We start from the raw sequence: 14362 nt of genomic DNA, 5'->3' as shown, positions 1-14362 counted from the left end.
GCCAGCACTGTGCCCTCACAGCCCTGAAAGCCAACCGTATCTTGGCCTGCATCACAGAAATCATGGAAACCACAGAAACATTGAGGTTGGAAAAGACCTACAAGGTCATCCAGTCCAAACGTCCACCCATCACCAATAGGTCTCACCCAACCACATCCCTCAACACAACGTCAACACATTCCTTGCACAACTTCAGGGTCAGTGACTCCACCACCTCCCTGTGCAGCCCATTCCAGTGCCTGACCACCCTTTCAGTAATGTTGTATTTCCTGAAGTCCAGCCGGTGCAACTTGAGGCCATTCCCTCTTATCCAATTACTGTCACATGAGAGAAGAGTCTGACTCCCAGCTCCCTGCAACCTCCCTCCAGTCACAGAAAGCAATAAGGTCTCCCCTGAACCTCCTCTTCTCCAGACTAAACAATCCCAGCTCCCTCAGCTGCTCCTCATAAGACCTGTGCTCCAGACCCCTCACCAGCTTTGTTACTCTTCTATGGATGTGCTCCAGGGCCTCAGTGTCTTCCCTGCAGTGAGGGTCCAAAAAGTGAACACAGCACTGAAGTTGCAGCCTCATCAATGTGAGTACAGAGGGCCAATGACTTCCCTACTCCTGCTAGCAGTGCTATTTCTGATACAAGCCAGGATGCCATCGACCTTCCTGGTCACCTGGGCACACTGCTGGCTCATGTTCCTCTGAGCATCAATCAATACCCCCAGGTCCATTTCCTCTACATAGTCTTCCAGCCACTCTGCCCCATGCCTGTAGCATTCTTTAGGGTTGCTGTGGCCAAAGCCCAGGACCCGGCATTCATTCTTGTTGAACTTCAAACCATCGGCTTCAGCCTGTTAGATCCCTCTGTAGGGCCGTGCAACCCCCAGGCAGATCGACACTTCCTGCCAACTTGGTGCCATCTGCAAGCCATGGATGTTCAAGGACCATTTGGAATTTCTGTTAAGGAGCTGGTCTAGTGAGAACTATTGGTGATGGATGGATGGGAGGACAGGATGATCTTGAATGTCTTTTCCAACTTCTGTGATTCTGTGATTCTGTGATGATGACAAATGCCTGCAGTATCTTCATGCCTGCTGTTGCATCCCATACCCACAGAGCAAGGCAAGCCAGCTTTGTGTAGAGGCCCTGGCTTCTTTGATGTTTTTTAAGTCTGTTTTTCTTTTGCTGTAGGCCTCTCATCCAAACAAAACAGCCCTACAGTAAGCTTTCTAGTCCATAATACCATCTACCTATACTATTTGGAACATTTAAAAACCACTGCAGTTTGGCAAGCAAGAGTTAATCACACAATTCAGCAACTGTATTTCTAAAGTGTGTTACTAACATAGATGGTATTTCTACTTTTTCACATCACCTATTTCTAAGGACAAGTTACCAAATACAAATACACTGTGCTCTGCTTCTTCAGGTCAATTCCCCCTTTTTAACATCAAATTCAGAAACAACATTCCATTCCTATGTAACTGGCAACAAAAGGGTAAACCTATTTGGGCTGCTGAACCGTGGAAAGACATTGCTGCCTGAATAAAGAATATGGCTGTAAAGGTGCATCATGTAGATGCTCATGTGCCCAAGAGTTGGGCTACTGAAGAACAGCAAAATAACCATCAGGTAGACCAAGCTGCCAGAATGGAGGTGGCTCAAACAGACCTGGACTGGCAGAACAAGGGTGAATTATTTCTAGCTCGGTGGGCTCATGAGACCTCGGGCCATCAAGGAAGAGATGCAACTTATAAATGGGCTGGAGACCAAGGGGTGGATTTAAGTATGGATGCTATTGCACAAGTTATTCATGCCAAACCTCGACCTCCAAGGCAGTACTTAAACACAGGATTGTTCTTACCTTGCTCTGTGCACAGAGTTGCCAGGAGTTATCAGGTCAATCACACAACACCGTAGGGCCTGCTGTCCATCCCTATCGCTCAGCTGTTCACAGATCTTGCCTCTTAAAAACAGCCTTGGGTCCACAGCTGGCTCCACAATGAGCCCCAAAATCCAAATGGATAACTGAGAGCACCCAGAACTCCTAGCATGACCCCCAGAATCAAGGGATTAACCCAGTACCCCAACAGATGACCCCATAAGCCCAAGGAAAACCCCCCAACCCAATGAAAGCCAACCCACAGGGCTGCAGAAAAATGAGCGGGGTACACTGTCCTGTGCTGTAGAAGTGGAGGCTCACCACAGACGTTGTTGTTTCCCAGGTTTCAGCAGCAAATTGTGAGAAACACGCTCCAGATTAACAATTTCTAATCAGGCAAAGAACTTTGTGAAGAGCAGTTTATGCATTATTGCAGTAATGGGTGCACCCCTCCTGCCGACAAGGGAGAAATTGGACAAGTACTCAGTGAAATCCATCCCTTTATATACCCTGGGTCCGATGCAGGTAAAGCCTCTCCTGGCATTCATTGGTTGAGCATCCCAGGCTCACAATCTTCACAACGCTCTTCTTCCTTACATTTCCACGCAATGCCTGTTACCAATCCATTGTTTTTAGGCATGTTCTGTATTTTTTATGGCAATAGGAGGGCAATATTCTCAAAAATTAACACACTCATTCTACCCTGTTCCAGACTCTCCCCTACCTGATATAAGTACCTTACTGAGTGTCTGTGCCAATTCTGCCCATGTTGGAACACTCCAGTCTCAACCTTACTCTGTTCAGCAGCTTTCCGTGTGACTGGAAATTTCCACGGCAAGAACAAAATCACAGGGTTTTACTCACACTTTACTTCATGTTTACTAACACTTTACACCACGTTTACATGCACTTTACTTCAGGTTTACACTTTTACTTTTCTCCAGGCTTTATTCACATGGCACAACAGGCGTACTCACACTCTATCCCGAATGTACTCACACATTACTTCAGGGTTTATTCACACCTTACACTGGTTTCACTCACACTTTACATCTGGTTACCTCACACTTTACTCTGGATTTACTGATACTTTACTCCTGCTTTACTCTGACTTTTATCCAGGTTTTATTCACACTGTACTCTGGGTGTATTCACAGTCTTCTCCAGGTTTACTCAGACTTTACTCTGGGATTACTCACACATTAATTCATGTTTTCTTATGCTTTGCTTTACTCTGGATGTACTCACAACATACTCTGAGTTTAATCACACTTTACTTTGATGTCACTCGTACTTAACTCTAGCTTTTACTCATGCTTTACTCTGGGTTTACTTATACTTTACTTCAGAAGTGTTCATAATTTACTTCAAGTTCACTTATTCTTTACCCCCGGTTTACTCATACCTTCCTTTGGGTTTTACTCACACTTTACTCCAGGTTTTACACACACTTTACTCCACTTTTTGATCACATTTTACTCAGGGTTTACCAACACTCTTCTTGGTCTTTTACTCACCCTCAGCTCTAGGTTTACTCCAACTTTATTTCAGATTTTACTCACGCATTACTTTGTGTTACCTCACACTTTACTCTGGGTTTACTTTTCCCTGGGTGCCCTCACACTTTACTCCGTGTGTGCCCACACCTTACTCAGGGTTTTACTTGCAATTTCCTTTGCTTTTCACTCACTCTCTACCCAAATTTTACTCACATGTTACACCAAGTTTACTCCTACTTTTATCCTGGTTTTAATAGCATTTTACACTGGATTTACACACACCTTACTCCAGTCTTTTCCAACCTGAGCGATTCTATGATGCTATGATTCTATATGGAGGTACATATAGTCATCATACATTATCATACATTTCCTGTTATCTCTCTTAGTTATCTCTCTTAGTAATAGTTAGTTATCTCTCTTAGTAAAGAGCTTTATTTCAACCTACGTGTTGTACTCTGTTTTTTTTCCCAAGTTCTCTTATCCATCCGTGAGAAGGGGCAGTGCACAAAGCCCTGTGTGGTGCTGAGCCACCTGCTGGTTTAGACCACCACCGTCATTTTGGTGCCTGATGTGGGGCTGCAATGGCTGAGATAGCAGCAGATCTGTCCCGAGCAAGTTAGCACAGGGCTCTGTGGCAGTCGGATAACTGCAGGCCATGACGCTGATTTTTTCTCTAATGATGGATCTCGTTGAGCCTTCTCATGACACTGCATTGCACAGCTCCTTGCTTGCTGCTTGTTTTTCCTGATGCACTGTTTGTCATCTCTGGGGGCTGGATTAGGGTTTTTATTCTGCTGTGCTGTTTGGCCTTGGCTTGCATTGTGATAAAGTGGTCAGCTGACAAACTAACGTTCTGTGCACATTCAGCTCTGCAGTCATCCTTGGGTTTTGGAAGTAATACTGTGGATATGATTCGTAATTACACTCCTGGCTTTGTGTGCTCAGGGAGCCCAGCTATGGAGGAGATTGGGGAGAACACTTTCCAGCAGCTCCTCAGCCTCCCTTTCACTTCTCCTTCTTTCCCTAGAGCTCGAGAGCTAGTTACCATAGTATATATTATATATATAATGGAATCATAGAATCATAGAACCATAGAATCATAGACTGGTCTGGGTTGAAAAGGACCACAGTGGTCATCCAGTTTCAACCCCCTGCTATGTGCAGGGTCACCAAACACTAGACCAGGATGCCCAGAGCCACATCCAGCCTGGCCTTGAATGCATTTGGAGATCAGGCATCCGTAGCCTCCTTGGGCCAAAGATGAATATATACTGTATATATCATATATACATAAATACATATGTTAAAAATACTATCTTTTTCTTTTTTCTCTGTCTTACAAAATAATATCTCTACCCACAGATTCAGCTTTGTGGTTTTATTTCAGTTTTCTCCCCTCTTCAACTGGGAAGGGGGCAGTGAGCAAACGACTGTGTGGTGCTGAGCCACCTTCCATGGTAAACCACAGTGCTGCCCTGAGACCATAACAGATCACCTTGGGACTCTGAAACTGCCCCCGTGACTCAGTGAAAGCACCAGAAGATCTCAGTGTCTTGTCATAGAGCAGCTCCTGACATATATTCTTTACAGCAGCTTTGGAAGAGGCCTCCAGTTCTTTGGTCCTGCTCTGATGAGCCCCTCTTGTTATGGTGGTGCCAGCAAGGAGACCAGCTGTGACACAGCAGTTCATATTGTTGACTGCAGCAGCCCCGGAGTGCTGCTGTAGAGACAACAGCACTGTTGTGAGACACACAAGACCTTCAGGTCTGCACAAATGCGAGGACATGAGAGCAGTGTGGCAGTGTAAAGAGACCAGGAATGAAAAGAGCGCATTGTGCTGCTGACTGTGGCTGTACCTCCCCCAGATCCAGACAAGGTAGGAAGGGAGAAAAGCTAAGGAACAGTATTTTTTTGCAAGGTTTTATAGTGTCTTTTATTTATTTGGGGAATCTGGTTGCATATTTACATGAGGTCTTGGTGTGAGAAAATGGGAAGTAGATGGGAAAGAAGAAGTGGAATAAACTGCAATGTTTTTTCCAAGATTACTCTATTACACTTAACACAAACAGACAAAAAGTCATACATACGTAAAATATAAAGAACCATCACAAGGAACGATGTGAGGAAGATGTGCACATTATTGAAGCAGGGATATTGCATGCTGCAACACTTTGCTGAGGGCATGCTTGATCTCCTTGTTCCTCATGCTGTAGATAACAGGGTTCAGTGTTGGAGGAACCACAGAATAGAGAAGTCCCATCATCAGATCCAGGGATGGGGAGGAAATGGAGAAGGGCTTCAAGTAGGCAAAAAAGCCAGTGCTGAGAAACAGGGAGACCACAGCCAGGTGAGGGAGGCACGTGGAGAAGGCTTTGTGCCGTCCCTGCTCAGAGGGCATCCTCAGTACTGACCTGAAGATCTGCACATAGGACACAACAATGAATAGAAAACACCCAAAGGCTAAACAGATACTAACAAGGAGAATCCCAAATTCCCTGAGAAAGTATTGTGAGCAGGAGAGCTTGAGAATTTGGGGGATTTCACAGAAGAACTGATCTACAGCATTGCCATGGCAGAGAGGCAGTGAAAATGTATTGACAGTGTGCAGGAGGGAATAGAGAACCCCAGTGCCCCAGGCAGCTGCTGCCATGGTGGCACAAGCTCTGCTGCCCATCAAGGTCCCGTAGTGCAGGGGCTTGCAGATGGCAACGTAGCGGTCATAGGACATGATGGTCATAGGACATCTCCAGCGTAGGAGATGTGCCTGGTGTCCCAGAGGGCATTGGCCATGGCTTTGGGGAGAGTGGTGGAGATGCAGCCCAGGTCGAGGAGGGCGAGGTTGAGGAGGAAGAAGTACATGGGGGTGTGCAGGCGGTGGTGGCAGGCTACGGCTGTGCTGATGAGGCCGTTGCCCAGGAGGGCAGCCAGGTAGATGCCCAGCAAGAGCCAGAAGTGCAGGAGCTGCAGCTGCCGCGTGTCTGCCAACGCCAGGAGGAGGAACTCGCTGATGGAGCTGCTGTTGGGCATCTGCAGTTCCTTTGGGCATGGAGTCCTGTGCAGAGTGCCAGAAATATTGACAGAAGTCAAAATAACATGGAGAGAACCTCCTCCTGCTATACTTCAGAATATTTTTGTTTGCTGTGGAAAATATTCATTTAACTCCATAACTCCAGTTTATTTTCATGAGCTTCACAATTCCATAAGGAGTTGCAGTTTATGTAGCTCTTTGCTCTCTTTTCCAAATCATACCGCAGGCTCCTAGATATTTTCCTATTAGGAGCTGTTTCCACAAGTCTTATCTTTACCCTGAGTGCACTCAGGGTGCACTTAAATTTCTGTTAGAGAAAGATGCTTGTTTGCAGGAAAAGTGCATTATTCATGTCTGCAAAAAATGATGATAATTTCAGCTGGTGCTCTCCTTTGGGAAAGGAGAGACTGAAAGCACTTAAAGAGATTGCACACATAACAGCAGACAGAGAAACGTACAATTCAGGATTCTCAGAGACGTATTCATATTTCAAAGATCCTTTAAGATTTATGCCTCCAACTTTTTCACCTTCCCTATGAAAAATAAAAGAAAAATTCCTGCCTTGTCACTCCTCTCGCAAAGCTCATCTGGAAACACTCTGGGTTGCAGTGTATCTGTGATCCCCCTGCCCCAGGCAGCAGCTGTGGCAGCTGAAGGCCCCTGCCCTGCCCTGCCCTGCCCTGCCCTGCCCTGCTGGGGGGCTCCTTCCCCCCACACGTCTCCCCGCAGTGCCCTGGGCAGCTCCCCGGGCAGGCTGAGTGCTGAGCCTGGCAGGCAGCAGAGTCCCTGCCCCGGCACACAGCCCCTGGGGCACAGCAGGGACCTGCTCTGCAGGACAGCCTTGGGCACCCAGCTGCAGCCCTGGCAGCACAGCCTGCAGCCGTCCTGGGACACGCAGCCCTCAGGGCTGTGCTCTGATGCTGCAGTATGGAAGCCCTCAGCTGGAGGAGGTTTTTATCGAAAATAAAGAAATATGGAATGCCTTCAGACTGACCTGCAATGGGCTGTCCCAGATTTAGTGACTCCTGCATTAAAGCCACCACACTGACTGCAATGAGGGACTTACCTGGTCAAGGGCCGTGAGAAATGCTCCTCCAGTGAGCTCACAGCCTAATGTGCCACACTGCCTGTCAGCTCTCTTCCTTATTTCCTCTACATGTCTCTTGCAGACCATGCCCAGAGTCTTGCTGTGTGCTGCACAGGAGCTGCTCCTTTGCACTGCTGCTTCCCTGCAGCACTACCCACTTGTAGGAGCTCCCAGAATCCCAGGAGCCTGGCCCAGCTCAGCAGCAGATGATGTCATTTCTATTCCACCCACTGATCTCCCCCGAGATGTCCCTGGGTCTCCATGGCCAACAGCTCCTGAAAGACTACAGTGTCATGATTGTACTTCAAAATCTGCTCAATTAACCACCAAATGTCCAGTGGACAGTGACTGATTGCAGACATATGGTTAGTCCTACCAGAGAGTGTTTGCTGAAACAAAAGGGCACACAGACAAGGACAGTGGACTTCCCCTGGGCAAAGCAGTGATCCAGCTGAGGCAGTGAGGCATCTCATCCCTAGATGGAAACCCTGCAGCTGAAATGGGATTCAGCACCCCACGGACACAAAGGAATTTCAGGGATTCCTCAGGAATTCAGTTCAGGTGTGCACAAGGAGTTGCCTGCATGTGAGCTCCTGCTCTGAGTCCTTGGTCCTTCAGCGGGGAGTCAGTAGCTCACACACAGACCCTGGGTGATGACCAAGGTGCCTGGGGTGCTGCTGGATGTGTGCTAGTGCTTGTGAAGTGTGTGGGAAATACCTGAGAGAGACACCTCCTTCCTGAGCATCAGCTGACGGCCAGAGAGGGGATAGAGCTATTCTCAGCTATCCTAAATAACAGCCGACCCCTTCGTTCATGGCACCCAAGTTTGCCTTCTTTACCTGTCTCCATGGCACATGCAGAGTTATGCAGGTGACTGAATGCCTGTGCTCACAAAAGAAGAGCCGGATCTTTCTCTGTTCTCCATCTGCTGAATATTCTGGATCTCAAGGCACTACAGAGCTGGCACACATCTTCATATTTCAACTGATGAAATCACAGTTTTCTATGGGCCTACATGTGAATGGCATCAGAAGCAGCCGAGTGCCATGCCAGTTCCCTGGGCTGTCCAGAACAATCACATGCAGCTGCAAATGCCACACAAGGCCTTCAGGAAAGCCATGCCCTAGGAGTGTCCGTGCTGCTTGGACAACTCCGAGCCTCACAGTGGGTCTAATGCCTGTGTGCCACCTTCTGAACTCAAATACCGTACATGTGTTAGGCAGCCATGCTAGGAACAATGGTGCTTGTTTCTTTATGTGTTTTTACACTAATGAGAACATCAACACATGCAGAGCTAGAAATCTTTGCTCCGTTGCAGGCCTGAGCTCTTGTTTGGACCACAGGGACACGGTTAAATGGCTTCCACAACTGGACTGTAGCACAACGGGTTACAGAGTCTTTGTGATGGATGAGTGAGGAGACAAGGAAAGGTGACAGCGCTCTGGGAGAGTGCACTGAGCTTCTCTTGGGGATGGCAGAGCAGCCAGGTCAGAGCAGATGGAAACGGTAATCAAAGGAGACCAGCAGTGTCTGTTCCTGGCTTCCTGATCAGAAAGAGCAAGTGGAAGGTACCCTCTGCAGACAGATGGGAGCCTTATCTTATCTGGCCATTTGAGGCCTTTTTCACTGCAGTGTCTGCTGCAAGGACAGCACAGTAGGGCATGCACCATCCAGAAGATCTCTGGAGAACACAGACGGCAGCCTCTTGACCAAGCCATAGAGGAATCCAAGAGGAGAGGGGCTCTGCTGGATCTCAAACTCACTGGCAAGGAAGGGCTGATGGGGAATGTGAATGTGAAGATGAAAGTGAACCTGTGCTGCAGTGGCCTTGGAATGGTGGAGCTGAGGATCCTGAAAGGAGGATAAAAGACAAGCTCACAACCCTGGACTTCAGAAGAGCACACCTTGGCTTCTTCAGTTCTCTGTGACATACAGTACAGCACGGAAAGGCTCTGAGGGGAATGGGGTCAAAAAATGGGGTTACAATATAGGGATCATGGCTTCCAAGCAGAATAAGTCCATTCCAAGGAAAAGGAAGCCAAATATAAATGTCAGAAATCCTGCATGACTGGGAATGGATTGCATTGGTCTCACCCAAACACAGAAAGGAAGCGTGCAGGAAGTGGAAACAAGAAGAGGTCACCTGGCAGCAATGCAGAGACTTTGTCCAGTGTTCCTGCTGAGATGAGTTTAGGAAAGCCAGAGTTCAACTGCAATTGAATGAGCCCAGACATATCACAGAGAAGGAGGACTTGTAGAAATACAATGTAGTCTACAAAAGGAAGGCTAGGGAGAATGTGGGCCCAGAGTAGAATGGGGCAGGGAACCTGGTGAGACAGGACATGGAAAAGTCTCTGACATTCATTTCCTTCCTGACCTCACGGTTTATTAGTTGGTCTGGGCAACTTGGAATCCTGGGTGCCAGAGACAGGTGGGAAATGTTGGTGCAAGGCAGATGTACTGTTGGAGAAAGAAGAGGTGATCAGGGAATACCTAAGCAAACAGGATCCCATGTTGTTAGAGGCTGACAAGAATTGTAGGATTTTTGAATGTTTTGGATTGAAGGATCCTAAAGACCATCCAGTTCCAACTCCCTTGCTGTGTGCAGGGCTGTCACACAGTAGATCAGGATGCCTGGGCCCTTGACATCTCGAACATCTCCAGGGGTGGTGCAGCCCCATCTGCTCTGGGCTGCCTGTTCCATACCAGCTCCATGCCTCACATGCTGATCTACGGAATGTTGGAAATTCCTTCCAAACGTCTAATGTAAATCTCTCTTTTGGTTTATTGTGTTTCATCCTGGTCCTATTATTCAGAAATGCTGTAAGAAGTCAGTCTCCATCTTTTTTATTTGAACAAGGCATTGGCTAGAAGATGTGGGAAGGCATAATGCAGAGTAGTGCCTCCACATTTCAGATCCCCAGAACAAGGAAGATGTCTGCAAGTGGGAGTTGATAAAAAAGTGTTAACACTTCTCAACTTCAAACATTCTCATGTGTCATCTCTATTTTTCAGTTGAGAACACTCATATTACGGGGGATATTGTGTCTGTTATATTACTTTATCTTTATTTTTATTTTTATTTTTATTTTTGTTTTTGTTTTTGTTTTTGTTTTTGTTTTTGTTTTTGTTTTTGTTTTTGTTTTTATATTGCTTTTTTAATGGCCCTCATCCTCCAGCTCTCCTAAATCAATGACCGTGGTTCAGGCCATGTTTTCAGCAGGCCATCTGGACACATGCTCTTCCCACTGCTCCCCAGATTTCCCCATCCCTTGCTCTTTGTTCACTCAGATTTCTCTCTCCCAACTATCTCCCTGATCTCTGTTCTTCAGGGAGATTACTGAAATCTGCTCCTTCTCTCCAAAGTTGGATGGACTCTTTTCTCAACTCCTTAGCTGTCATTATATCTATCCCTTCCTATCTCTGCCTAACTCATTTCTTTTACAAATATTCCCTGTGAAAGACAAACCTCATTAGATGCAGCCTGGACAAAGCATACAGTTGAACATTGTGTTTCACTGTTCATTCAATTGCATCCCATTTCCTTCCGTCTCTGGGAAAAAATAAAATAAATAGAAGACCAAAAAACTGTCAAAAAGAAATCTTTCATTACCCATGTACAACTGGTTCTCTGAGGAATGCCAGGGGGAATTATTTCAAAGGAAGTTTAGCACTGAGCGGGTGGCTGCAGAGGAGAAGAGTGATGTGAGGAAAAGTGATGCAAGTCCCATGGGGCCAATGGGAGTAGAAATGAGGTGGGGAAGTTGAGGAGCAATTTTGTCCACGCAGTGACAGAGAAAAGTTCATAAGGGAAAATCCTGGATCAGTAGCAATAGCCAAGAGCTGATTAAAATTCTTGTTTTAAACACAACTATATATAAATAGTAAATGAATGTCTGTTGGATTCTTCCTCATTAAGGTCACTCCAGACACCTCTCCAGTTTGCTGTGCAAGTTCTCAACACATAAAAAAGATGACAGGAAGACACAAGGCACAGGAGGCTTCTGTGGGTTGTAATGGGCCCCAGGGGGCATTTGCTGCTGAGTTTTCCAGTGCACAGAGAAGAGAAGATTGCACAAATTGCTCAAGGAGACAAAGTCAGAAGGAACAGTGAAGTTTCTTGGAGTATTAATGGGCCCCTCTGAGGGCCATTCACAAGCAAGCTTCCCCTGGGACTTGTTAGAGCAGAGAATTGGAAGCCATGATTGCAGGCAGACCAAGGCACTGGGATGGTGGCTGTGATGCTGAGAAAAGCCTCCTTTGTCTTGTGAAGCAGAAAGGCCAAGCCCTGATCCCCAGAGCCTTGGCAGGGAGATCCTGTCCCTCATGCTGGCTCAGGGCCCTTCCTGTCAAATGAAAGAGCAGGGGTCAGCAGCTGCCAGACTCTGCATGGGGTGCAAGGATGCCGTGAGGCCCAAGTCCCATGTGGGCAGTGTGTCTCATCCCAGGATGTGCGATGTGAGAAGGGACCACTCTGAACAAGCAGTCAATCCCAATGAAACTTTGAACTTCAGATCTCTCAGGGCCAAGGTGAAGGCACCACTTCCTCACTGGGAAGTTTGGCTCTGAGGATGCCATGTGTGATACTAACCCACATGCAGAGCCCCTTTCGCGTCCTGCACTTTTTCCACAATAAACCCATGCAGTGCTACAGGCTTGGGGATGAGTGGCTGGATGACTGTGAAGAGCAAAGGGACCTGGGGGTGTTGGTTGATGCTTGGCTGAATGTGAGCAGACAGCATGCCCAGGTGGCCGTTAGGGCTACTGGCATCCTGGCCTGCATTAGAAATAGTGTGGCCAGCAGAAGCAGGGAGGACATCATCCCCCTGTACTCAGCACTGGTGAGGTCACACCTCAAGTACTGTGTTCAGTTTTGGGCCCCTCACTACAAGAAAGACCCTGAAACATGTCCAAAGAAGGGCAACAAAGCTGGTGAGGGGTCTGGAGCACAGGTCTTATGAGGAGTAGCTGAGAGAGCTGGGATTGTTCAGACTGGAGAAGACGAGGCTCAGGGGAGACCTCCTTGCACTCTCCCACATCCTAAAGGCAGGTTGTGATGAGGAGGGGTTTGGCTCTTCTGCCAGGCAACAAACAGGACCCGAGGAAGTGGCCACAAGTTGTACCAGAGGAGCTTTAGGTTAGACATAAGGAAGAACTTTTTCTCTCAGAGAGTGGTCAGGCACTGGAATGGCTGCCCAGGAGGTTGTGGAGGTTCCGTCCCTGGCAGCGTTCAACAGATGTCTAGATGAGGAGCTGTGAGATCTGGTTTAGCGCTTGTGGTAGTAATGATGATGGGAGGATGGTTGGACTCGATGATCTTACAGGACATTTCTGACCACGCGATTCTATGAATCTGTGATTCTATGATTCTAATCTGTATTGATCTGTATTGATCACCATCACTGTGCTGCTGCCAGCTGTGACAGAACAGTGGATCTGCCATCACTCTGCTCCTTCCCACCGTGACAGCACAGTGACCCTGACATTATGATGTTCCTTCCCACTGTCACAGTATCACAGAACAACAACTGCAACACCACTGTGCTCATATCAGCTGTGACAGCACAGTGGAGCTGAAATCACGGAGTTTGTCTCTCCTTTACAGTACAGTGACTCTGACATCACTGTAATACTGACCACTGCCACAACTCAGTGATTCTGACATCACTGCTCTCCACATTTCTGATACACCACTGTGGCATTGCTGAACTCCTATCCACTGTGACAAGACAGTGACTTCAACATCATTGTGCTTGTACCTGCTATCATAGAATCCTGGCATATCCCGCAATGGAAGGGACCCATAAGGATCATTAAGTCCAACTTTTGGCTCCACACATCTGCCCAAAAAGCAGACCATATGACTGAGTGTGTTGCCTTGTCACGGAGTTATCTAGAGCAATGCGTGCCCGTGACAGAGGGCAGCAGGCCTGCAGTCCTACTGGTCAAAAATAAAAATAGGAATGAAAATAATAATAATAATAATAATAATAATAATAATAACAACAATAACAATGACAATGACAATAATAATAATAATAATAAAACACAGCGGCAACAATCTAAGGAGGAAACATATTTTTACTGAGTATGATATTGGAATGCAAGATAACACAATATTATAATATAAAATTGAAATTTAGGGTAATAAGTCATATAAAATATAAATATAAAATGAGAGAGCGAGCGTCTGAAACCAACTGGAGTCACACGGCTGGGGAGCGAACCCACACACTGCAGGGCAGCGAGCAAGGGAGAGATCCTGGGACTTCCTCCCATGACTGATTTTCCATACTTTAAAATCAGAGTGCTCTGGGTATGCAGTTCTTGTCTCCTGAGAGCCAGGTATCCAGAAAGTTGTCCGTCCACAGAACTGGAGTATTTACTCCTTAATTCCCTGTGTTTTACATGATGTTAGGATGTGGAGTACCAATAACAAGAATCGTAAAACCATGACACCAGATGGGGCATTTGCAGCTTTGCTAGGCACACACCATCTGCTAGGACAAAAAATGCTTCAGGGATCAGTCTGTCTACTGGTGATTAATTCATCTGACTTCAAAGTACGTTTTGCAGAGATGACCCTGTTGTCTATCAGGAGCTGCCAATGCAGAGACCTAAGGAGATCCCCAGGGAGAGCAGTGAGGAAGAGAAAATGACATCTTCTGCTGGAGAGCTGGGCCGGGCTCCTGGGACACAGGGAGCTCATAAAAGTGGGCAGTGCTGCAGAGAGACAGCTGTGCCCAGGAGCAGCTCTTCTACACAGCACAGCCTGCAGGTGACAGGAGGAGAGCAGAGAAAGGAGAGAGAGCTTATAGGATGTGTATGGTGTGAGCAGGCTGTGAGCTCACTGGAGGAGCATCGCTGATAGCC

At 47.0% G+C, this 14362-nt stretch overlaps 1 pseudogene across 1 annotated transcript; it reads right to left on the bottom strand.

Annotated features, from left to right (window-relative positions):
• Positions 1-5511: 5511 nt before the first annotated feature.
• Positions 5512-6401, bottom strand: LOC306956569 (olfactory receptor 14A16-like; annotated as a pseudogene). Its single transcript has one exon. The product of its transcript is annotated as an olfactory receptor 14A16-like (transcript).
• Positions 6402-14362: the final 7961 nt, after the last annotated feature.

Source organism: Tetrao urogallus (assembly GCF_951394365.1).
Source record: "Tetrao urogallus genome assembly, chromosome: 32".
In the NCBI taxonomy this organism is placed as follows: Eukaryota; Metazoa; Chordata; class Aves; order Galliformes; family Phasianidae; genus Tetrao; species Tetrao urogallus.
This window is presented reverse-complemented; position numbering and strand designations above follow the sequence as displayed.